Source organism: Nomascus leucogenys, chromosome 5 (assembly GCF_006542625.1).
Source record: "Nomascus leucogenys isolate Asia chromosome 5, Asia_NLE_v1, whole genome shotgun sequence".
NCBI lineage: Eukaryota > Metazoa > Chordata > Mammalia > Primates > Hylobatidae > Nomascus > Nomascus leucogenys.
This window is the reverse complement of record NC_044385.1, coordinates 76,343,915-76,370,161: the sequence shown is the minus strand read 5'-3', so window position 1 is coordinate 76,370,161 and position 26,247 is coordinate 76,343,915. Positions and strand designations below refer to the sequence as shown.

Sequence of the window (26,247 nt, the reverse complement as noted above, 5' to 3'; positions counted from 1 at the left end):
ATGAGGAATGATGATAAAACAAAACCAAAAGCCATCTTATTAAGGAAGATCAGCTCCAGTGGATTTCTCTGAGACAACCCAAGTTAGATGGAGCTAATGGGAAAAAACACAGGAATTCTTTAAACTATCATTCAAGCAAAACTTCTCTCCTAACTGTTCCTTTTAAAGTAGCTAGACCTGTTAGAGATTTTATTGATATAAGCACTTTCTACAGAAACTTTCTTTTTAAAGTACATCACCTTTTCACAGAACAGAGGAAGAGCTGTCACATCAGTTCCTGATGCCAAGGACAGCAATATAAAGTATATACCCTATGAGTTAGATGAAGCAGAGGAAAGGGATCAAGAGATTAATATACCCCTTTGAGAAAAGCACCCAAAATAAATAAATTTATTATTTATTGCAAATTATTTTATTATTTATTGCAATTCTCTAATGCCTTATTTTTCACTGAGCTCTAAAAACATGATCATATCCATCAAGTAATACCCATATATATGCATGGGAATTCAATTGCAATTTACATGTTCCTATACTCTCCATGGATGCTGTGATGGTTAATTTTAATGTGTCAACTTGACTGGGCCATAGAGTGCCCGGACATTTGGCCAAACACTCTTTTGTGTTTGGCCAAATTCACTATAAGAATGTTTGTGGGTGAGATTAACATTTGAGTTGGCAGAGTGAATAAAGCAGATCACCCTCCCTAATGTATGTGGGCTTCATCCAATCAGTTGAAGACTAAATGGAACAAAAAGGCTGAATGAGAGAAAATTCCTTGTCTGACTACCTTCAAGCTGGGACATCTGTCTTTTCCTGCTTTTGGACTCAAACTGAAATATCAGCTCTTCCTCAGTCTTGAGCCTACAGGGAAGTTTTAGAGTAAAATTTAAGACCCATCAGCTCTCCTGGGTCCCAGTTTGACAACTCACCCTGCAAATCTTTGGACTTGTGGGACTTGTCAAGTTCTACAATCACATGAGCCAATTCCTTATAATAAATGTATTTATATACAAAGAGAGAGAGAGAGAGTTGTATGTGTGTGTATGTATATATGGAAAACCTATAACGCTCCTATGGTTCTGTTCTATGGAAAGCCCTGAATAATACAGATGCATCTATAAATTTATAGCAAAGCTGTGTAAAGGATAAAGATATGCTAAATCATCTTAGTCATTTTCCTCTCCCCTGGAGCCCTGTGTCCTGCTCTTATCCTGCTAGGAGTAACTCAAAGAATAGTTTGGGGTAGAAGTCATCCTCAGACTAGAAAGGAATGAGGCACAGCACCACCACCATGCTCAGAATTAACACCTAAATTTACTACCTTTATATATGGCCTTCTGGAAGCAAGTGGTTTTAAACAACTTTATTTCTCCAAAAGGAGAAGTGAGGAGTGTGACTGTGGGCCCACTGTTTGGTAAATACTGTAACAGTAACTGTATACCTCTCCTCATAGTGACCTTACTAATTTAATGAAAGTGTGAAGGCAGATGGATCTGGTTTGCAGGGTCTTAGATGACTTTATTGAACACATCATATCAAAATGAGAACAAGCAATATGTCTCAAGCCAAGATCAAAGAGTTTTAAATAAACAAAATATTCCTACTAATATGAAAATTTCATTCACCAAAATTCTGGAGCAATGTGGCTTATTCTCACAAGAAAACCCACCAGAGCTAGATAGAACATGTTCCAGAAGACTGCATACACCAGGGAAGGTCAGTGTGGTGTGCAGGGGCACACAGGATGAGAGAACCACCCAGAGTGAGGACACTCTAGGCAGAGCAAGAGAGAGATTTTCATAGTTGTCATGAGCGGAAACTGGCAAGAAGGAAAGAGGTATCAAGGAACTGTTTAGGAAGCTTTCTGTATCCTTTCACTATATAAAATCCCTATGCAAAGAATAAAACTTACAGCAAATATTTACATTATTCTTCAAAGTTTCTCAAGTTGGCCTGTTATTTCTTTGAAGGTTAAACTACAAATAGACTGAGCCCATAACAGGAGACCTGGCTTTGTCGGTTACACTGCATTAGACAAAGTCCATCTTCAGATTGCAACATCTTTCCCAAAGCCCATCAGCACAGACCTTTCCCACCACTATAACAACCTACAATCCACTATAAACAGTGGGGTCATCATCAAGAAAAGTGAAAGAATTGAGCTTTGGTATTTTCTGTTGTCTATTTCACAAGTCTTTCCTTATTTTTATAATTCTTAGTACCTTAGTATCTCAGCACCCATCAACTAACTCTAAAAACAAGACAAAACAAACAAACAAAAAAAGCAAATTGGGTTATGTCCAACATTTTGGCTCCAGGCATGGCTATAGGTTTCCTCTGTAATGTCTCAGACCAATAGAAAGATTACATAGACCCTATATAGCAAATGTAGAGAAGGTTACAAATACCAGCTTAACCTACAATTTCATCACCTGAGAAGACTAGAAAATAGGTTAAAAAATAAAAGGAAAGCAGACTGTAACCAGTCTGTGAATTACCTATCACAAAAGACGCTATAAAGAGGAATCAGACACTACTGTTGTATAATATCTTAGGTCACAGTTATATTCAAAAGTCAGCACTTAGGACTAAAATTACATATCTTCAAAATTAAACCTTGAAAATCCCTAAGGAATGCACCATGTTAGAGACACATTTCTCAGTTAAGTCCAACACATCCAGATTTTCCTCCAAAGTTGGAACAAATGACTATGACTTTGGTTGAGACCAGAGACCTAGCTTCCATTTAGAGACATATGGCATTGCCTCTTGGCCTTTTGGCTAAGATCGTGTATAGAGACTATGGCAACAAGTTGTATCAATAAATATTAGAATCATACTTGGCACAATGAAAACGTCACACTCTGAGCAGCACATGGGAACAAAAATGATAAACATAACAACAGGTTCTTTTCTATCATCTTCTACATACTCTAGGGAAAACACTCACTGGCTGGAATGGAAAGCAAAATTATATTATATAACTGAATTTGTTTAAGCTAACATACATTTTATGGAGACTTGACTGTATTCTGAAGGAAAAAAGCATGGCAAAGAAGGAACATCAAACTGGTGGACTTGACCTGAATACCCACTGTCACTCATTCTAAATCTATTTGGATATTTAGCCTCATAGCAAATGCACCTGGCTGAAAGTCTATAAAGAAACCATTTTGTCCTTAGAGTCTCAGAATTATCCTAAAGTTAGAGAAAGGAGACAGTGCCTCCAGAGTTGATGTTGCCCCAGAAGAAGTTAATTTAAGAAAACACCTAAGAAAAGCCACAGTCTGTTTTCCACTGACTTAACAGATAGTTGTGGCCATATGAAGGCCAGAAATGACAATGGGAACAGACACAAGCCATGTTTTTAAAAACAGAAGTTAGAAGACGGCACTTCCCAGTTTCAGAGTCAAGAGTTCGCAACTCATCCTAACAATGCTAGAACAAGGAGATGTGACATGAGCACACTTTAAACACCTTAGTTTATAAAGTATTAGAAACCCAGCTGGGGCACTGAGCAGCTGCTCTTCTAAGAAAGCTCTTTAGGGCTGGGAATGGTGGCTCATGCCTGTAATCCCAGCGTTTTGGGAGGCCAATGTGGGTGGATCACTGGAGACCAGGAGTTCAAGATCAGCTTGGCCAACATGGCAAAACCCTATCTCCACTAAAAGTACAAAAATTAGCCAGGTGCAGTGGTTCATGCCTGTAGTCCCAGCTACTTGGGAGGCTGAGGCAGGAGAATCACTTGAACCTGGGAGTTGGAGGTTGCAATGAGCTGAGACGGGACCACTGCACGAGACTCTGTCTCCAAAAAAAAAAAAAACAAGCTCTTTGGCAACCTATGACCATCAGCCCTATCCTAGCATCAAGACAGGCAGAGGCAGGTGTCTATGTCTGCATTTAAGAGAAGTTGTATAGGAATCTGGTTCAGAAGCATCCTTTGTAGTTCCCGTTCTCTGTCCTTCAATTGCCATCAGTCCAGTGCAGCCTTGAAATGTAATCCCCAAACTAGCCCTTGTCTTTTCCCCTGAGTTAGCAAGAAAAAGCAGAGCAACAATGGAACCATGATAAGGAGAGGAAAGGAGATGAAGAATTAAGGTCTGAAGAGGTAAACAGACATGGAGGCTGCACCCAGAGATGGCCTAGCATGACTGCCATCCACTGCTGCATTCATGTACTCACTCAACAAATACTGATTGGGTGTCTAATATGTGCACAATATTCTCTTGAGCATTTTTCATGTTAGACTGTCTTAAAGGGGGATTACTTCCAGCACCTTTTTTATTAAGCTCACTGCCTCATCTTGGGAGTAAGCATGGGCTTTTCTTTATGGAGAGTCATGCTACTTACCCCACCTTCACACAATCAGAGGCTCCTAGCCTGGGAGGTAATGAAAAGAAGAGGAGAATTCAACCACAGCTGTAGGAGAATTGCCTCAGATACGGTCAGCTTCCCAAATCAAAGCAGGGACTGAGCTCATGGCATTTGGTGTCCCCCCTCCCCACCCAAAAAACAAACAAACAAACAAACAAAAACTTCATCTTCCCTGCAGATCCCTGGAGGGACATTTTTAGAAGAGAAATCTGAGAACACTTAGGGAAGTCAATGAGGGTAATTTACAGTAATACAAGAGATTTTTGAGTTCAGAGATCGAGGACAGCATCTATAAGATTTCAACCCAAGTTGACACATACAGCAAGGGTTGTATGGTGAGACAGATGGAGGATCCATTCCGTCTTCTGTTGGAAGAAAGATGCCTGCTGTCCAAGGGCTATTTCTCAAATAGCCCTTATTCTCCCTGTGGTTGAGCAAATTAAGAAAACCTTGTTCCAAAGCCACCAAATTCATCTTTTCTTTGATCAAGCAAAAATGTGCCCATTTGTGACAGTGCAGATTTAGGCAGTTCGAAAACAAGATCACAGGCAAGGAAATCCAGCCATGATTTTCTGAAAGCCATCCTCAAGATTGAAGCTAGGGTCTGTCCTGGCTGTCCTTGACATTTTATTTGTCTATCTTTCTTTTTGGTCAAAAACTGTATCTATTTTTTTAAAGTAATAGCCCCAACAAGATAATGACCTCATGTAACTGTACCTGCATGAGACAATGCTGAGAGCAGAAAATCTAAGAGTACCCAGACCAGGGCTCCAAGCAGAGTGTCCTGCTGAAAGCAGACAATAACGCCTCTCTCATCTCAGGTAATGTTTTGTTCCAAAAACACTCCACTCAAGTAGTCTTGTTATTTTATTTTATTTTATTTGTTTATTTATTTATTTTTTGAGACAGGATCTTGCTCTGTTGCTCAGGCTGGAGTACAGTGGCATGATCATAGCTCACTGCAGCCTCGACCTCCCAGACTCAAGTGATCCTCCTATCTCAGCCTCCCAAGTAGCTTGGACTACAGGTACAGGCATGCACTACGAAACCCTGCTAATTTTTTAATTTTTTGTAGAGACGGGGTTTCACCATGTTGCCAAGGCTGGTCTTGAACTCCTGACCTCAAGTAATCCTCCCACCTTGACCTCCCAAAGTGCTGGGATTACAGGCGTGAGCCACCGCACCTGGCCTTATCTGGTTATTTATCTCACTAAATGAAGCACTAAATCATGGTAAAACCGTAAAGCACATGCAAAATAACTTATCATTATTATTATTCCATTGCCTTGAGTCTGATTTGGAAAAATCATTTTAATGGTACGAACACTGAGAAACAGAACTGCCAATTACCTTACTCTAACCCATAGTTTATTACTTATGTGCTTATAGCAGAGGAAAAAGTTATGTACAGACCCGTTTAAGAGCCTACAGTACAAAGTTTGAGGTAAAGGGGAAGAGGAAGGTTTGGAATAAAAGAGGACAGACTTCCAATCCCTTATATGTGGATTTCCAGGGAAGTGACAAGCAGAATATAAAAACAGGGAAGAGCTTTTATCAGTACTGGAAACTAGAGAGGGCATATACACTGTCAAAAATGTTGAGGAATTTCTGAATGCACTACAGAGGCACAGAGCCCTGACCCCACCTCCTATCCCCAACACACAATTCCTTCCTACACACATATACATACAGAAGTTAGTGGAAGAGACCCTGATAGAAGGCCACTAGCACTTCCTTACATGGAAGGTGGGTGCAGACCAAGGGGTGGGCAGTCACATGATGTCCACCTAGAGACTTCCCTTGGAAGGGGGGCTGCATGGTCATTTAGGCAGAGGAGTAGAGTTCCTGGCAGAGATGGTCCATCTGCCCCAAGATAAAGTTGCCAATGATGACAGTCTGAAACTGCTTCTTCACTCTCTGCACCCCCACTTCCACAGGTTCTGGACCTCTGATGAAGTGATGCAAATTTACATCAAATGTAGATATTCCCTGTTCTTGTCATTTGAACCTGAAGGATTTGTGCAGTTCCCCATATCAATTTCTGCTAGATCTCACCTCAACTCCTACTTTATTACAAGATAGTAAGCAATAACACAGCTTTGTCTATAAGGATGAACAAATACAGTAAAAGCCTGTATAGCCAACCTGCACTAAATGACTACACATTTAACCAGTGCTCCCTATGTTCTCAGGGAAGCATACTGGCTGATACCAGGCATGCTCAGTGCTCCTGGCTCGCAGCCTCCTCCCTCGTAAGCCTGTAGGCTTCTACTCCCAGCAATTGCATGGTCCGCTTACCAACAGGCAATTGATAGAAAAGTTGTGCCACTTGTATTTGTTATTATAATCTTATTTAACTAAATATGTTGTCTGATGAATGTGACAATAAAAATAGTTACATTTAAAAAAAATAGGTTGAATCCTTTTAAAGAATCAATACAGATATGTTGCTAAGATAATCTGCTCTTCAACTGTATATGACAAGTGTTAATGGCAGGGAAAAATAGTAAAAGGATTCTTTACTCATTGTATCACAGTGTCTTTAAGATCTTGCTCCTGTCTAAAGAAACTGAAACTGGAAATCATAGGTAATTCATAATGAGTATGGTTTATGAAAGAGAGATGATATGAATAATTAGTGGACGCATTTTGGAAGAAAATGTGTTGATCCTAAAGGATTGGCTAATAGATGTGCACATTGGAGTTTTATTTTAAAAGATATGTCTATATTGTTTTTATGATTCTACACCTTAACCAGCTTCTTTAGATTAACCAAGCAACTACTGATTCTGAGCACAAGATATAAGAAGGCTACTCCCAGAAACAAATCAACAGAGCTATTAAAAGAGATTATGGTTTGGCTGGGCACAGTGGCTCACGCCTGTAATCCCAGCATTTTGGGAGGCCTAGGCGGGTGGATTACTTGAGGTCAGGAGTTCCAGACCAGCCTGGCCAACATGATAAAACCCCGTTTCTACTAAAAATACAAAAATGAGTTGGGTGTGGTGGCACGTGCCTGTAATCCCAGCTTCTTGGGAGGCTGAGGCACTACAATCACTTAAACCTGGGAGGCAGAAGCTGTAATGAGCCCAGATCGTGTGACTGCACTCCAGGCTGGGCAACAAAACAAGACTCCTTCTCAAAAAAAGATATTATGGTTCAAATAGAGAGGATAGACCTGAAAAAAATAGTAGAAAATGCTTCCGTTTGATTTCCTACAAGGGAGAGAAGAAATTTTAAAATGTTTGGAAACTAATTTGCCAAATGATCAGCTTCTTACTAACTCAATGAATGAACAATTCACTGAGCAATCATCTGGCAAATACTTTACACAGGGTTTAGAGCAATTTCTCATAGCCATTGCACCAGGGCACAGGAAGGTGCAGAAGCAGAAGCAATAGGGACAGGGGCAAAAGTAATTAAGACAAAAAACAGTGCTTTAAAAAATAAACAAACAAACAGAAAACACTTGACCATCCCATAGAAAATGTTGAACATTCTAAAAATTCTCAGAGTCTAGAATGTGAAAAATAGGCAAAGTTCATATTAAACAGCATTTAGCCAATGCATGCCCAGGAGGAGAACTGCAGTGAAAACAGAGACAAAGTAAAAAATATAAACCTCAATTTTTCAGCAAAATCGTTATTTGGTCAAGTGATTTTTGCAGAATTAGCTTTGGTGAGCTGGTCATTTACCAAATGGTCTTTGGTATATTCACGTTGGGTGAAGTAGCCAGCTTCCAAGGTAAAAAGGAGAGCCTTCTGGCTTGAGCGAAGGAATCACTTAACTCCAAAGTCAGTTCCATAGGGTAAGGGACAATATCTATTTGGTTTACTCTGCACTTACCCCAAGGCCCAACACATACCAGACACTCAAAAACTATGTTTCATGAATAAATACTGAAGACTAATAATGAACAAAAAGGTTTTATACATAGGTCAGGGCCCAGAGAGGCAAGAGCCTTGAGTGTTATGCTATGCATGCTGCGACTTATCCTATCTGTAAAAAGGAATTCATTGAAGGCTTCTGAGCAGCAAAGTAACATGACTGAAAGAAGTGGCAGGAAGAGTAACCTGTTTTTAATTAGCAGAATACACTTAAAGAGAAGAAACTGCAACCCAAATGTCTCTCAGTGGATGAATGAATAAACAAAATGTGGCACAGACATAAAATGGAATATTATTCAGCCTTAAAAAGGAAGGAAATTCTGACACATGCTACAACATAGATGAACTTTGAGGACATTATGCAAAGTGAAACAAGCCAGCCACAAAAGGACTTATACTGTATACTTCCACTTATATGAGGTACTTTGAGTAGTTAAATTCATAAAGACAGAAAGTAGAATAGTGACTGCCAGAAGCTGGAGGAGGGGAAATGGGTAGTTAGTGTTTAATGGGTACAGAGTTTCTGTTTAGGAAGATGAAACATTTCTTGAGATGGATGATGGTGATGGTTGCAGAACAATGGGAATATACTTAGTGCCACGGAACTGTGCACTTCAAAATGGTTAAAATGGTCAATTTTATGTTATATGTATTCTACCACAATACAAATAATCTGGAAGTCAAAGAGAACATGGCTAGATTGGAAAATTGCATTTTTCCATATGACCAGAGCAAACAGTTTTAAGGGTACAAGAGTTGAGTTAGAGTGATCATCAGATAGCAAGTCATGAAGGGCCCTAGCAACTCTGATTAAGGGTGTTGACTTGGTACTGATATTTGAATAATTCTAACTAAAATGTTCCTACTTATTAATAGGGGGTAAAAGAGGAGAAAACGCTAATAGGATGATTCAAGAAGCTATGTCATTCATGCATAGTCTAATCCAGGGTCTTGGTAATAGAAACAGAAAGTAAGAAAAGAATGGATATCATAGGCATCGCAAAGGAAGTATAGACACTATTTTGATTGATTGGATCGGGGAAGGGGTTGAGAACAAGGAAACATCAAAGTTTTTCACCTGGGGAACTGGAAAATAATAGTAACATTAAAAGAAAAGGTATGGCCTTAAAGGAAGAGGTGGTTTATAGGTAAAAGTGATGATTTCCCTATTTGACATGTTACATATGAGGTGACAATGGAAAATCAAAACAGAGAAGTCTAGTAAGCAGCTGGAGATGTCAGAAAATGATGAACAAAGTATAACTAGTTCAAACTACCAAAGGTAGGCTGAGGACAGACCCCTTACCATATGGCAGCTGGTAAATTAATAATAGCCTTCAAATATGGTGGTGAACAAACTGTCTTCATTGAAAATGATTGATTACTAAGACAGAAAGTTGTTGAAAAGGTAATAAAATAACACTACATACATCCTTCTGCCTAAAATTAGGCCCAGTTTTATTTGGATGAAGTATAATGTCCTCTATGTCTCATGGACAACGTCCTGGAATCACATCGCTTACTGAAATACTTTTTGAAATATATCTCCTCGGATGGAGAAGTGGAATCAAAAGAGAAAACTTCAGAATCTATGCTATCAACTTTTCTTTTTTTATCCTCAAATGAGTTATGTTTGCCTCGCACTAATAACTTTTATTTCACTCAAATTAGAGCAATAATCTTCCATACATAAGTATCTTCCCTGCCTAATAATTCAAAGAAAAAAATCCAAAATGATTAGTAAAGAAAAATATAAGAATTAACAGACCCTTTAAATTTGTTTTAAATATTTTGAAGATTTAAAAAGTGTTTAAAGTTTGTAATTCCTAGTAGGAAAACATTATCTGAATGAATACCCTAATGGCAAACCACTGTAAGATGCTTCAGCTGCATTTGGGGGAGAAGGGTAGGGATTATCTTCAAAGCACCCCAGCTCTCTTGATGAGAAGGTCAGAGGTACATTGGTTCATAATATTGCGACATCCATAAGGTGATCTAGGTTGCTTTTCCTTCAGCAAGGGCTTTATTTATCAGAAGGGCGTTACGCTTGACCTCTAAATTTGGCTGACAATTTACTGATGAGATTCATAACCTTTGGGTTGCTCTGGTATTTTGACATATTTGCTGGGTTCTGAGCCACATCCTGGAAGGCCACCATAACTTCTGGATCCTGCATGGCTGCAAGAACCTCTGGATCACTAAGAATTTCACTGAGCCCAGGCATTCCGGCTATTCCAGGTATGACCCCTCCCATTCCAGGCATTCCTCCGGGAAAATTACCAGGCATTCTCCCAGGAAAGCCACTTGGAAAAGAGCCATACTGAGCTCCTGACTGTCATCTGGCTTCTTCCTCCCTCTGGGCTCTCTCATGCTCTTCTCGAGCCTTCTTAACTCGTTCTATTCTTTCTTTGATCTCTCGCTCTTCACATTTTCGCTCATACTTTCTCCTATGTTCTGCAATTTTCTGTGCCCTAGGTTGAACTTCTTTCAGCATTGCACTAGCATCTTCATCATAATCCAATTTACAGGCAAAGGCAAGATCATGGGCTGCTTCTGCCCAGTGGCCTAGAAGGCTGTGTGCTTTCCCCTGCCTCTTGTAAGGCTGAGCTGAATCAGGATTTATTTCAATGGCTCTGTCACAGTCTTGGATGGCAGCATTTGGCTTCTGTAATTTGATGAAGACACTGGCCCTCTTGGCATACAAAATGGCCAAGCGAGGATTCAGCTTGATGGCATCTGTGAATAAGTCAATGGCTTTCTGGAGTTCACCATCATTTAGGGCTTCAATAGCAGCCACTTTTTTATCATTTGCCTGATCCATCATCTCCTCCGTTATCTCCGCATTTTCATCTCCCATTTCTTGAGGAGCATCATTGTCTGGTTCAATCACACCTTCTTTATCAGTTTCTAGATCACTTCCCTCACTTGATGGTTCGTCTGCCTTTAAGTCTTCCTCCACCTTCTTACTGTCAGGTTTTTCTTCCTTGGTATTTTCTTCTGATTTAGCTTTCTGAGTAGTAGGTGGTACTTTACCTCCCATGCTCTCCACCCACTCCCTCAGGAAGCGCATTTCCTCGGTGTGCTGAACACTCGGATCCTGCTTACACATTTTCACAAAGGTCCGAAGCTCGTTCACTTTGCGGGGGTCCATGGTAGGGAGATGGTGGGTGAAGCTGAGGGGCTGTGGCCCGGTTCCAGGCCCAGGCGCTGGCTCGGAGTGACCGCGCGGAAGGGGGCGGCTGCTTATGCCATCAACTTTTCAAGCCAGGTTTCTCAATCCAGTTTTCTGAAATATTCAACCTGAAGTTGCCTAGTCTAGTATCAATATGCATTCATTCTGACAATATAATGTACAAAGGACTGTAAATACCCTATCCTTTGGTGATACTGTCATTCAACAAACATGCACTAAGAGCTCACTACAGATCCAGAGGCAGAATTAAGAGTGCCAGGAATGCGAAGAGGAATGCCACATATCCCATGCCTTAGAAAACCTCACAGTCGAGAGGGGAAAAGAGGGTGAATGAAGCACTGACCCTGACCGAGCACACTTAGAACCTGATCCAGGTTCCTGGAAAAGTCTCCTAATACAAATGCTCACTTATAATGTTTACCTTAGTTTTTAGAGAGATTTGATCATATTAGTCATTTGATTATAGAAAACCGTGTTTTTGTTTTGTTTTTTTCATTTTATTTTGTTTAGAGACAGAGTCTGGCTCTGTCTCCCAAGCTGGAGTGCAGTGGCACGATCTCGGCTCACTGCAACCTCCACCTCCCGGGTTCAAGCGATTCTCCTGCCTCAGCCTCCTGAGTAGTCCGGACTACAGGCACGCACCACCACCCCCCACTAATTTTTGTATTTTTAGTAGAGACCGGGTTTCACCATGTTGGCCAGGATGGTCTCCGCCTCTTCACCTCGTGATCTGCCCGCCTCGGCCTCCCAAAGTGCTGGGATTACAGACATGAGCCACCAAACTCGGCCGATTATAGTAAACTGTTAAATCCAATTGTTACATCCTTGAATACATATGTAATATGTAATTATTATAATTATTACTTTAGATTATAGAGATAGGCAGTTAGCAAGAAAGGAAGGAATGAGCTATCAAGTTACCAAATTATTTTGAAGTCCCTCTCTACTTGAATTTTTAAAACTTTTTATTTGATTAACCCACAGTCAAAAACACTACTCAGTCCCTCCAGCTTTTGCAGCTTTTACTGTCTATGTTCTTCAATCCAGCATGTAAAAAAGAAAGATTGATTCATTCTATGAACTAATTATTTCATTAATGTATCCTCAGATACCATGTCGGCTCCTCGAGGATAAGAATCACATCTTACTTTTCTTTTGAAACTCCTATGAGCCTAGAATGGTTCTTATAAATATTTACTTAATCTAATTAAAATAAATTACGTGCTTTAAAATCCTGTGTCAGTTACATCGTACTGTAGAACACTGCCAAATCAGTAATTAAACATGCTATCCTTGCATAGTGCCAAATGATTTTTTCATTTTTTGTTGTTTTTTAATATCCAAAGTGTTACTTTTCTTTCTCACAGCTAGTTCCTACAACTCTGGAATTTGCACTATTTTCATATTTCCATAATGACACCTGCTGGTAGGAGAAGAATGGATGAACTGCAGGGATTTTATTCAACTACTTATAACCAGCCATTGTCCAGTCTGAAACAACTAATGTTCCTGCATATACAAAGAGTAAATCTCAATGACTCCAAATACCCAAGTACTAAAAATTTGAAAGAATAAGACAAGTGCTGTTTCAGTACTATTTTCCAACCAGAATTAAAATTTATTCCTATAATCTCTGTCCAAAACAAAATTGCTGCAATTAAGAGTAGTTATTAACAAAGGCCTCAAAATTATCAATTCAATTCTGTTAAATATTTTACTCCATTTGTAAATTGGCATTTAAATATGACTATTAAAGAGATTATCATCATAAGGAATAAGTTCTAGTATTTGATACTACAGTAGGGAAATTATAGTTAATGATATAATTTATTGTATATTTCAAAATAACTAGAAGAGAAGAATTGCAATGTTCCCAACACAAAGAAAAAATAAATGTTTGAGATGACAGATACCCCAATTACCCTGATTTGATCATTACACATTGTATACACATATCAAAAATCACATGTACCCCAAAAACACAACTATTAACAATGAATAAGAAAATTTTAAAAGAGATTATCATTCTCTGAAACTTTTTCTGTTCTTTCATATAATTAATTACTGGATCAAGGTTTAAGCAGACCAGAAGACAATGGATGGGACATTGGCTTCAGTGGTAACCAGCATATCATCTTGCCCTTGGGGAGCAAGTGAGGAGAAGCAGCAAGGCCAGCCACTCTGGAAACACTGCTGGATGCTGACTATGCCAGGTCTCCTGCAATACCCAAATAAGAGATGTGGCTGCTGGGTTCACCTGTCCTACACTGCAAGCTTCAAGAGGGATATGATGAGGCCGGGTACAGTGGCCCACAACTGTAATCCCAGCAGTTTGGGAGGCTGAGGCAGGAGGATTGCTTGAGTCCAGGAGTTCAAGATCAGCCTAGGCAAAATAGTAAGACCCCATGTCTACAAAAACATAAAACTGAAAAATTAGCCAGGTGGTGGTGCACAGCTGTAGTCCCAGCTACTCAGGAGGTACTGAGGTGGGAGGATCAGCTGAGCCCAGGAGGTCAAGGATAAGGCTGCAGTGAGCCATGATCGCACCACTGCACTCCAGCTTGGGTGACAGAGTGAGACACTGTCCCCCCCAAAAAAAAGAGGGAAAGGATTATGCATCCTCAGTGCTAGCACACTACCTGACACCTGACACAGAGTAAGCACCAATGAGTATTTTTAAACAAAGCGTGTGTGTAGGTAGGGACAGGGCTGGGGTTGGAGAGAAGGGTGTCAACAGATTTGATCCTGGGTAGACCTTGCCCAGACACCAAAATGTTAACCAGATTAGGTGGGTTAATTCTGACAATACGTGACTGAGCTTATTTGACTCAATAGTTTAGAAAGCAGGCAAATTAACCAGATGGCCCCCAAATAAAATATGGATAATCTGTATGCATATAGGTTTTGTATACACTTAATAGGTACATGTATAACTCATCATGACACATATTACACAGACTTTTTCTTATTTCACTCACAATCCCTCTTCTGATGAGAAATCAGTCATGTGTGCTGGTGACAGGGGTCTTCAAACAATGTTTCTTCCTAACTGCCTGCAGGATAAAGTCCAGACAGGCACTCACTCAGCTGACAGTTGACTTGTGGCTGTTTTGTCTTTGCAAGTATGCTAACTCTTTAGACTTCCCTGGACTTGCTTTGGTTTGACTTCTTTCACTCGGAAGAATCACTTGTGAGCAAAGCGTGAAGCAGACTGCTTCTGATTCCCCATTTCAAAATGACTCCTCTTCCTCCACAACAGCAGGCTAAGGGACATAATTATCAGGCTATTCATCAAAAGCTGCAATTTTCTTTTTCTTTTTTTTTTTTTTTTTTTTTGAGATGATGTCTCACTCTGTTACCCAGGCTGGAGTGCAGTGGCGCAATGTTGGCTCACTGCAACTTCTGCCTCTTGGGTTCAAGCAATTCTCCTGCCTCAGCCTCCCAAGTAGCTGGGATTACAGGCACCTGCCACCATGCCTAGCTAATTTTTGTATTTTTAGTAGAGACAGGGTTTCACCATGTTGGCCAGGCTGGTCTCGAACTCTTGACCTCAGGTGATCCATCTGCCTCATCCTCCCAAACTGCTGGGATTACAGCTGTGAGCCACCAGGCCCAGCCAAAAGCTGCAATTTTGTTTCAAAAAGGAAAATCCTTTGGGCACTTTAAAAGGCTTTTTTTACTCCTACTGAATGTAGACTAAATCAATTCAATAAATACTACAAACACCCACTATGTACTAGCCATGGCAGGCACTGAAAAAAGTAGTCTTGTGTCTTGTCCTTAAAAAAAAGAGTTCATAGTCCAGTATCACAGGCATTAACCCAGTCTGCTATGATGACTAAATCATACCCTGACAGCAAGTCAGTATTTAGCTAACCTGGGGTTCCTGTCCCATCCCCACCTCACAGAGGCTATCGCTGGTACATATAGCCAAAGCACACATATCAGAAAGAATGTGCTGTTCCAGACTCATTAGGACACCCATGAATGCCAAATCCTAGTTCCCAGACTCCTACATTTCAAGGGAATCCAGCACCTGGCCCAGGGCTTTGTTCATCAATATTTTTGATTGAAGAATGAAGCTGTGTCAAAAAAACTGCAGTGATTCAGAATAATGTAATCCTTGGGTCATACCAAATGAGTGAGTGTGTGTGTGTGTGTGTGTGTGTGTGTGGTGGCAGACACACTAAATTGGAATACTTTCAGCCCAATACTCTACACAGCTGATGAAGGCACTGCATACTTTGCTTTACATCTAGAGAAAACACCATTGTGATTCATTTTGTCTCGGGTTTATTAAATACAAGAATCCCAGGGGAAACCCCAACTCTCTACCTACTACCCTCAGATCAAAATTCATTTTGAAAGGACAACGCATTTCCACACCTGGGTCCCTGACCTAAGATAAATCTGTAAACTATCAGAGAGAGCTCAAGTGAAAAGAGGAAATTATATTTATTGAGTGTTTATCACATGCCAAGAAGTACACTGAGGGTTCCTTTAAGTCTCAACAATTCTGTGATGGATCGCCATCCAAACTTGACAGCTGAGGACACCAAAATTCACAGAGGCTAAGAAACAAGCTGAAGTCACATAGCTCCTGGTGGCAGAATCAAGGCTTCTTCTTCCACTACAGCGTGTCGCTTCCTCATCTCACAGGTACTGTCAGACTGCTATGAATATGTCCACAACATTGGTATGAAACAGGGCAAGTCCAGGCTTTATGAAACCTAAAGTGTATGCAAATTTTGTGTCCCTCTTTAAGAAAAAAAATATAAAATTAGATACAAATAATGAACATTTATTGAGAATGAGTGCCGACATCACACAACTTACAAATTTTTTAAAGCTGGCAAATACCACAAATATTTTCTTTCAACTTACACTTATGGCTTCCTTTTTGTTTCCTCGATCTCTTTTTTCTCTTTAATTTTTTTTATTATTATACTTTAAGTTCTAGGGTACATGTGCACAACGTGCAGGTTTGTTACATAGGTATACATGTGCCATGGTGGTTTGCCGCACCCATCAACTCGTCATTGACATTAGGTATTTCTCCTAATGCTATCTCTCCCCCAACCCCCCACCCCCTGATAGGCCCCAGTGTGTATTGTTCCCCGCCCTGTGTCCAAGTGTTCTCATTGTTCAATTCCCACCTATGATTGAGAACATGCAGTGTTTGGTTTTCTGTCTTTGTGATAGTTTGCTGAGAATAATGGCTTCCAGCTTCATCCATGTCCCTATAAAGGACATGAACTCATCCTTTTTATGGCTGCATAGTATTCCATGGTGTATATGTGCCACATTTTCTTAATCCAGTCTATCATTAATGGACATTTGGCTTGGTTCCAAGTCCTTGCTATTGTGAATAGTGCCACATTAAACAAACATGTGCATGTGTCTTTATAGCAGCATGATTTATAATCCTTTGGATATATACCCAGTAATGGGATGGCTGGGTCAAATGGTATTTCTAGTTCTAGATCCTTGAGGAAACGCCACACTGTCTTCCACAATGGTTGAACTAATTTACACTCCCACCAACAGTGTAAAAACGTTTCTATTTCTCCACATCCTCTCCAGCATCTGTTGTTTCCTGACTTTTTAATGATAGCCATTGTAATTAGCGTGAGATGGTATCTCATTGTGGTTTTGATTTGTATTTCTCTGATGACCAGTGATGATGAGCATTTTTTCATATGTCTGTTGGCTGCATAAATGTCTTCTTTTGAGAAGTGTCTGTTCATATCCTTTGCCCACTTTTTGATGGGGTTGTTTGTTTTTTTCTTGTAAATTTGTTTAAATTCTTTGTAGATTCTGGGTATTAGCCCTTTATCAGATGGGTAGATTGCAAAAATTTTCTCCCAATCTGTAAGTTGCCTGTTCACTCTGATGGTACTTTCTTTTGCTGTGCAGAAGTTCTTTAGTTTAATTAGATCCCATTTGTCTATTTTGGCTTTTGTTGCCATTGCTTTTGGTGTTTTAGTCATGAAGTCTTTGCCCATGCCTATGTCCTGAATGGTATTGCCTAGGTTTTCTTCTAGGGTTTTTATGATTTTAGGTCTTACATTTAAGTCTTTAATCCATCTTGAGTTAATTTTCATATAAGGTGTAAGGAAGGGATCCAGTTTCAGCTTTCTACATATGGCTAGCCAGTTTTCCCAGCACCATTTATTAAATAGGGAATCCTTTCCCATTGCTTGTTTTTGTCAGGTTTGTCAAAGATCAGATGGTTGTAGATGTGTGGTGTTATTTCTGAGGCCTCTGTTCTGTTCCATTGGTCTATACTCTGTTTTGGTACCAGTACCATGCTGTTTTGATTACTGTAGCCTTGTAGTATAGTTTGAAGTCAGGTAGCGTGATGCCTCCAGCTTTGTTCTTTTTGCTTAGGATTGTCTTGGCTATGTGGGCTCTTTTTTGGTTCCATATGAACTTTAAAGTAGTTTTTCCAATTCTGTGAAGAAAGTCATTGGTAGCTTGATGGGGATGGCATTGAATCTATAAATTACTTCAGGCAGTATGGCCATTTTCACGATATTGATTCTTCCTATCCATGAGCACGGAATGTTCTTCCATTTGTTTGTGTCCTCTTTTATTTCGCTGAGCAGTGGTTTGTAGTTCTCCTTGAAGAGGTCCTTCACATACCTTGTAAGTTGGATTCCTAGGTATTTTATTCTCTTTGTAGTAATTGTTACACTATGGCTTTCAACAGGAATATGTCCTTCCTGTCATATCTGAATTCTGTTTTTGTTTTCTTTTTATCTTTTATTTTTTTTTTTTTGAGACAGGGTCTCACTCTGTCACCCAGGCTGGAGTGCAGTGGCACAATCTTGGCTCACTGCAACCTCCACCTCCCAAGTTCAAGCAAATCTCCTACCTCAGCCTCCCGAGTAGCTGGTATTACAGGTGCCCACTACCACACCCAGCTAATTTTTGTATTTTTAGTAGAGACAGCGTTTCACCATGTTGACCAGGCTGGTCTCAAACTCTTGACCTCAGGTTATCCACCCTCTTCAGCCACCCAAAGTGTGAGATTACAGGTGTAAGCCACCGTGCCCAGCTATTTTTGTTTTTTTTATAGATTCGGGAGGTACATGTGCAGGTTTGTTACTTGGGTATATTGTGTGATGCTGGGTTTGGGCTTCTAATGAACCCATTACCCAAATCATATCTGAATTTTGATATGAACAGTAATTCTGAAAAAAAAAAACACAATTAACCTGAAATTAAGGCATATATGAGAACAATTCAAACGTTCCTACGCTGCACTAAGCTACATAAGAGGAATTCATTGAATTCCTCTTATACTATATACTGTGACTTATTGATGAAAATGTGTGACAGTTTGTCATGGAATGCTTGTTTCTCAGAGCATGTCTCTTGTTTTAGAGGCAATTTTTCACACTTTCCTCTGGAACCATCAGGCTGTCTCAGGACAAGATGCGACAGTGCAATAAGATACATATATGAGATCCAGAACAGGAGGCAGAAATCATGTGTCTTCTCACACAGACATTCTTGCTCCATGCCTTCAGGCTCGTGCCCTACAAACATAGGGATTCTGATAAAATCAATTCCACACTATTCTCACAAAAAAGAAAATTAAAAGTATATATATATATACACACACACATACACATACACACACACACACACACACACATACTGAGTTTGCAATTGTATACTCAGTATCACTGCATATATTCCAAACAGGAGAGAATATATTTGGCTGGCATCAATTCTTCTGCTCACAATTTTATGTCTACAGAGGTAAGAATTTCCTACATTTGAGCTTCTCAAACCTTGTTTCCAGCCTCATTTTTCTCCACTACCCCATATTTCCAGGATGAGTGCCATAGGACTGGCTCCTAGCCTTAGGACCTATGGCCTTCACCTTTGCTCCCCATCCATGCTGGTGAGCTGTCCAATGAGTGGTAAGAATATTCCTACAAGCCATTCCTCACCCAGATGACTATGAAAGGGACTGCAAACTACATTAAAATATCACACTAAAATACATGTATCCCCAATTCAACTTCCTCTAGCCAGATCCAAAACGTGCCCATCACTCAGATACCATCTGAAAGGAGGAGAATGATGATGGTGAGGAAGTCGGAATGGAAAAAGAAAGTGATCTTCAGTGACTGCACTTAACACATCTTGATTTTGCAAAATTTAGAAATACACATGACCATATGAATATACTGCTAGCCTTCATTATATTGCCCGAGACTGGCTGCTGGTATGTAGTAGATCATATTATAGGCAAACAGAGTTGGAAGAGAAATAATCCAAGGGCTGAGAGGACATTTGATGGGTCTAATAGGGTCTCTATATATCAAAGACTTGGTTCAAAGCAGATACTGTGTAAGGGAAGAAAAGTAAAGGTCTTCTTAAAGAGTAAATGTTGTTCTTAAAGAGTAAAAGTAAATGTTAAAGGGTTAAAATTGGCCAGACGCGGTGGCGCACACCTGTAATCCTAGCACTTTGGAAGGCCAAGGTGGGTGGATCACCTGAGGTTAGGAGTTCAAGACCAGCCTGGCCAACATAGCAAAAACCCGTCCCGTCTCTACCAACAATACAAAAATTAGCCAGGTATGGTGGCAGGCACCTATAATCCTAGCTACTTGGGAGGCTGAGGCAGGGGAATTGCTTGAACCCAGGAGACAGAGATTGCAGTGAGCTGAGATCACGCCACTTCACTCCAGCCTGGGTGAAAGAGCGTAACTCTGTCTCAAAAAAAAAAAAAAAAAAAAAAAAGAGTTAAAATCACCTGTGTCTCAATGATTTTAACAAACTACAGTCAACCAACTGAGAATCTCCTACAAATGTGACCTCCACAATCCACTCTAAAAGAACTTCGGAAACCAACACAGCACAGTTCAACAATTAAGATCAGCCTTTTTGCCTTTTTTTTCCCTCATGTTGGTAGTTTCCTATCTTGCACACATGCTTATAAAGGGGCACTTTGTAGAGAAGCTAGCAATACTATTGTCCCATGTATTATTTTTAATAGCCTAATATAGCCTGTAAGGTTATTGTTGTCTGCCCATCCGCCCTTTGTCAGCTTATCAAAGCTTAAATGTCCAGTTTCATAAAAGGCAAATTGGTTTTCATCAAGGACTGAAAAAATAAATATGATCCCTCACAAAAAGACAGTGTGAGGTCCCTGTATTCTATTGGATATAGCCTGCAGAGTTGATCCTTCAAAGGAAAATATCCATTAATTTCAGCTCCAAAGGACACACGAATTGACCCTACAGGATTTTCGGCCTTCGTTTACATGCCTTATACAAACAACTGCCTCTTTCCCCTCCTGTTGCTACCTGAATTGGGTAGCATGGGCCAGGAGCTTGAGAATGCCTCTCTGTCCAGATACAGATACTCTGCAAACAAATCCTACAATCTTACAACCCAAGAAAGAATGTCTCTCCTAATGTCTAAACATAAATGTACAACACAAGCTTTTCTAACATCTGTGAAGTTGAAAACAAACAAAAAATACTTGCCATGCTTGATTAAGACTCTAAACCAAAATCGCATCACAAATTCTCTTGCCGTACACTGGTTCACCAAAAAAGGAAACTAACAATATTTAGTTCCTGGCTACTATGTGCCAAGAACTTTCATACATGCTTCATGCATACCCTTTAGAGGTAAATACTATTATCTATATTTTAAAGATAAGAAAACTGAGGCTCAGAGAAATGAAGACATTTTTCCCAAGATCTTGCAGCTGTGAAGGGGCAGGGGTGGTATTCAAACAGAAGACATGACAGCTTTTGAAGTGGTACCTACAGAATAAGGTGGGAAGGCCATGGACTTTGGGCTTAGCTCATGGCTTGTACATGACAGCAGTGTGATCTGAGACAGATGGCTGGGCCCCTTTTCTCATCCTAAGACAAGGATAAGAGTAACACTCACCTCAGAGGTATTGCAACAGCTGAATGAGTCGTGGATGTAAAAGGCTAGCAGTTAAAACATGTTCAAGAATTTGCATTACTTTCCCTTCCTCTCAAGCTCCTTGGAAGCAGAGGCCATATCTTTTTTTTTTTTCCGCACACCCAGCCCTTAGCAAATATCTGTGAAATAAACTCTGCCGTGTCCAGTGTTGGTGACAGCTGACGTGGTGTTTTCAAAGCAATACTGGCAACATTATGCCCACAACATTAAAATTCTCATTTCAACAGATTGCTTGCATGAAATATCCCATATGACAATGCAAACAGAGTAGGAAATAGGTGGGAAAAGAATTTTAAAATGTATTAAACCATCACTTTCAGCATCTCTTTTATTAAAAAAAAAAAAAAAAGAAAAGAATTTAAGCCCCTGGAATGTAGGTGAAACAGTAATTAAGTTACCGAACAAACATTTTAAGCAGCTTCATGACTCTGCAAGAGGCATGAATGGCTAGTGGGCCAGGATTACATCTGACCCAGTAAGGTGGTCCAATGGGGCCAGGCTTCTAGGCTTCCAGGCCAGCTTCTAGCACACTAACCCAAGCATCAAAATGCTGGAGCCAGCCCCCAACCTTAAATGAAGGCAACACTAATATAAGAAATAGGGTTCGGCTTACAAATATATGTTTTGGCAAGAATTGGTCCACTTCTCTTCATTTCCACTTCAACTATCCTAGCCTAAGCCACCATTATCTCTAGCCTGGAATTCTGCAATAGCTTCTCTAACTGATCTCCTGCTCCTGCCCTTGACCTCTATCATCCATTCTCACACTGCAGCCAGAGATAGCTTTTAAAAACACAAATCAGACCACGTCAGTCCCCTGGCCTCCCACAGTTCTTAGAATCAAAACCAAATTCTTCATTATGGTCTGGAAGGCCTAACGGAATCTGGTCTCTGCTTATCTCTTTATTTAGAGAGTAAATGAGCAAATGAACGCATGAGAGTGATACAGCAATGCTCCACCTATCTTGGATGAAGCCCAGAATGTCTTGCATAAGAGGGGTGACTGCTACTACTGTCATTTAACCTTTTTGGAATGTCTTGAGCACTCTGGGCTGTGTACAAAACACAAAGATAATTCAATACATTTCAAGAGCTATATTCCAAGAGGTAGTTTTCCAAACATGGAAAGAAGAGAAGGGTCTTGCTTAGCAACACTTATTTCATTCTCTTTTTACTTCTTCAGACTTAGACAGTGGTGTGCAAAGAGCCATGAACAGCTGTGAGAAAAAAAAAACTAGAAATACTAGGAAAAAGTAGATGTATGACTAGGAGGAAGGCAGAGAGAGAAATCAGTAAAAAGATAAGGAATGGGACATGGGGGTCAGAGAAGGGAAGAAGCAATTAGGAGGAAAGGGAGAATCTATTTATGACTTTCTGTCTTCTGTGACAGCCATTTGACTAGGACTTATCCAAAGAAACAGAAATCAAGGTAAGCCTTTGGGGCTTGGAAGACCTATGACTATCTAGGAATGGAATTTAGTAGCTAGAAGACTACATACGTACACTTGGCTCTCTGAGTGGATGGATGAACAGAAGGCAAGAGTTGTGGTTGGAAAATATTCCACCATGACTGCTTTCATTCACCTCCATTTCTGAAAATAATTTTCCCGTCAGTCCTCAAGTTTCCATAGACACTGATTGTACACGAACAACATTGCATAAGGAAGTAAGGGATGGGTAAGCCTCCTTCCATTCTCGCTATCCCCCTTCTTACAGAGTTTTGGAGTCATCCACCAATAAAGTAAGAGCAGCAGGCTACAGGAATTTTAGCTCTTTAAATAACCCTGCTGTTCCTTCCTTTTTCTAAATTTCTAAAGCATTTATGTGTCATATACTGTCTTTTCTCATTATTTAACTGGTTCAAGTGCCTTATGTCTCTTAATAAATTATAAGTTCCTTGAGGGTAGAAACCATGTATTCTTTCTTTCATTTGCATTCCCCACAGTGCTCAGCACAGGATCAGAAACATCAAAAACATTCAGGAAACACTCACTGCTCTAAATATGATCAAGAGCTTTATGGGACTGCCAATTTATTTATTTTCATTTTTAAAATTTGTCTTTATTGCCCCTCCCAAAAAATCCTCTCTCAAGGATATGAAAATTTGTATCCTGACATCAGGGAAGAAACTGAGAAAGAATCACAGTTAAAATGTCAACAATAAATTCATAAATGGATGCACTCTACTTCCTCATCTGTATAGATGGTCTACCATACCAAAAAACATCCTGATACTTCATGATGTGAGCAGTACTAATAATAGTTCGTCCTGTTGCCATGTAAACACTGAGGAGCTAGCCCATCAATAAATGTGCTGGAAATACTGATCCTGTTCTAAAAATATCACTTCCTTTTCTCTTCAAGAAGCAATTTTCCAGGTTAACACAAATATGCAAGGAGAAGTGCTGAAGTTCTTCAGGGCCGCCTGGAACTCTTGTAGATCCATTAGCTGGATGTCCCAAGTTCTTCTCACACTGTGAGAACTGGACTGAGCTGTCACTGCCATTGCCGACTTACTAAACTCTCCGAAAATGCAGCAGAGTCTAAGGTCGTGATGACCACTCCTTCATGGATCCATGGCACAAATCATGAAATGACTGAATTCTTTCCCTTGAGTCTGAACTTGGCCTCAGAACTTCTCTTGAACCCCTAGGCACCCTCAAGCAGCCTCGATCAAGCAGAATAAAGACTTCACAGGAAATCTTTTCCCCATACCTGAGCTAAGGCCTTCTGATCTCCCATAAAGAGCTACTGTGAAGATCAAACTCCAAATTAGGCTGTGAAATGACCTGTATTTGTCTTCAGTGACCCTTAAGCTCTCTTAACAAGAGTTATCCCCCTTGTCTCTAAACTGCCAAAGTTTCATGCTGTATGTCTTCCCCTGGCCTACCTCCCATGAATGTTCTCAGGATCTTTCTTCCACCAACCTGGTTCTCTGTTAAGACCCTTCTTTCTTAGTTCCAAAGATAACTGCTCATTTAGCCTGACAAACTCACCGAATGTGCAAATGCTCCACAGGAACATATTTGCATTTTTGAAAGTCCCTTCTGGAAACAATGGCCAGAATGACACCAGTGGGGGAAATTTCAGACCTTAATGTGAATTGGCTAGAGGAGAAATTTGGGGACCTGAAAGAGAAACTGCTCTCAGTCATATCTCCTTAATTTTCTCTCAACTCTTTTTCAACCAGTCACTGACCTGGGTCTTTTCTAGATCCATTTCAGCAAGCCTACTTAACCACCATATAAGAACATAACCCATAAAACACCCTCAAATTCCCAACAGAAGCTAAGGTAGCTGAAAAAAGAAGTACCTGATTTCCATAGGCACATGTTAAGTGGAAAAGTTTGCTCCCTTCACCCAAAAAAAATCTTGCCTCTGCAAGCATTAGCCTGGTACCTTCCAGAAGCTGAATAAATTAACTTTCCAATACCACTTCAGGTAAATGGCTTAATGTTTTCACCAGATCTGACCAGGCCCCAACAACAAGGAGTGGGTGGAGATGAGCATGTATTTTCATTTATTTCATGAGCCCTATTCTCTATGGACTTGTTGTTTCTAAAACTACATACAAAAAAAAAAGCTTTAACTGCATTAGTAACTTTTGTTTTGTGGTACATTATTATTCACTTTCAATAATGTAACTCAAAATGACTTATAGGATTACAAGAATATGGTATAAAATTTCTAATACAATTCAATGACCCTTAAGCAAAAACATGATCACCATCAACTGAAGTTATCCTATACAATGGCAGGAAACTGTCAAGCCCAATTATGTGAAAATGCAAGAGAACTGTTTAGACAAGCTCCTCACCAAGACTTTCCATTGCTCATACAATAGAGGAGGCTGAAGATCAAAACTATAATATTATATCAGTTTTATGATTATAAAATATGCTATTCAAGTTAGTTCAATGTAGCATTGTCTGTCCTAGTACATATATCAGGATAACATTACAATGTATTTCTAAGAGGCAAACCACAGAAGCCACTTGCCAATCAAAATGTGTACACTCCAGGTGAAGCTAGACAAAATTATTGATACGAATTTTCTCCAGAAGAGTGATTTAGGAATGCAAAATACTCTAGATACACCACCCATCCACAGTTGGTGGGTCTTGTTTTATTAGATGAAATCCATTTCCTTAGACACTTGTTCAATTGAGGTCTTGTAAAACTATTAGATTAGCATTGGGCATATAGTAAGTGCACAAAGAAATTTTTTTTTTTTTTTTTTTTGAGATGGAGTCTCGCTCTGTCGCCCAGGCTGGAGTGCACTGACGCGATCTCGGTTCACTGCAAGCTCCGCCTCCCGGGTTCACGCCATTCTCCTGCCTCAGCCTCCCGAGTAGCTGAGACTACAGGCACCTACCACCGCGCCCGGCTAATTTTTTTTTTTTTTTTTTTTTTTTTTTTAGTAGAGACGGGGTTTCATGAAAGAATGAATGAGTGAATTGTCGGATAGACTAAGTATCTTCAAGAAATGCAGAAAATGCCAATGTAGAACCATATTACGCTTTCTTCAAAAATGCTATCCTACTCTGCTTGTTAATTATCTCCTTAAGATAATTTCACTTTTTTAAATGTTTTAAGGCATTTGTTTTACTAGCAATGAATTCAATGTTAGTTAAGAATCTGCACATCTAATCCATTTAGATATAGCATGTATTTTCTTCCTAGTTCATACATCTCATAAAATGCAAAAAATGTATAATCCTGCTAGCATAAGTCATTAGCAGACAAAGATAAAAACTCATGAGCTCTGTGTTTTATTTTATCTCACATTCTGCTTCACAGTCCAACCAAGTTTCATAATGAAAATTT

At 39.9% G+C, this 26,247-nt stretch overlaps 1 protein-coding gene and 1 pseudogene across 1 annotated transcript in view; both read right to left on the bottom strand.

Annotated features, from left to right (window-relative positions):
- LOC100598481 (leukemia-associated protein 1) overlaps window positions 1–26,247 on the bottom strand; it is a 434,950-nt gene that overhangs the window by 333,681 nt on the left and 75,022 nt on the right. The gene's annotated exons all lie outside the window — the stretch shown is intronic.
- On the bottom strand, window positions 10,237–11,415 carry LOC100598134 (annotated as a pseudogene).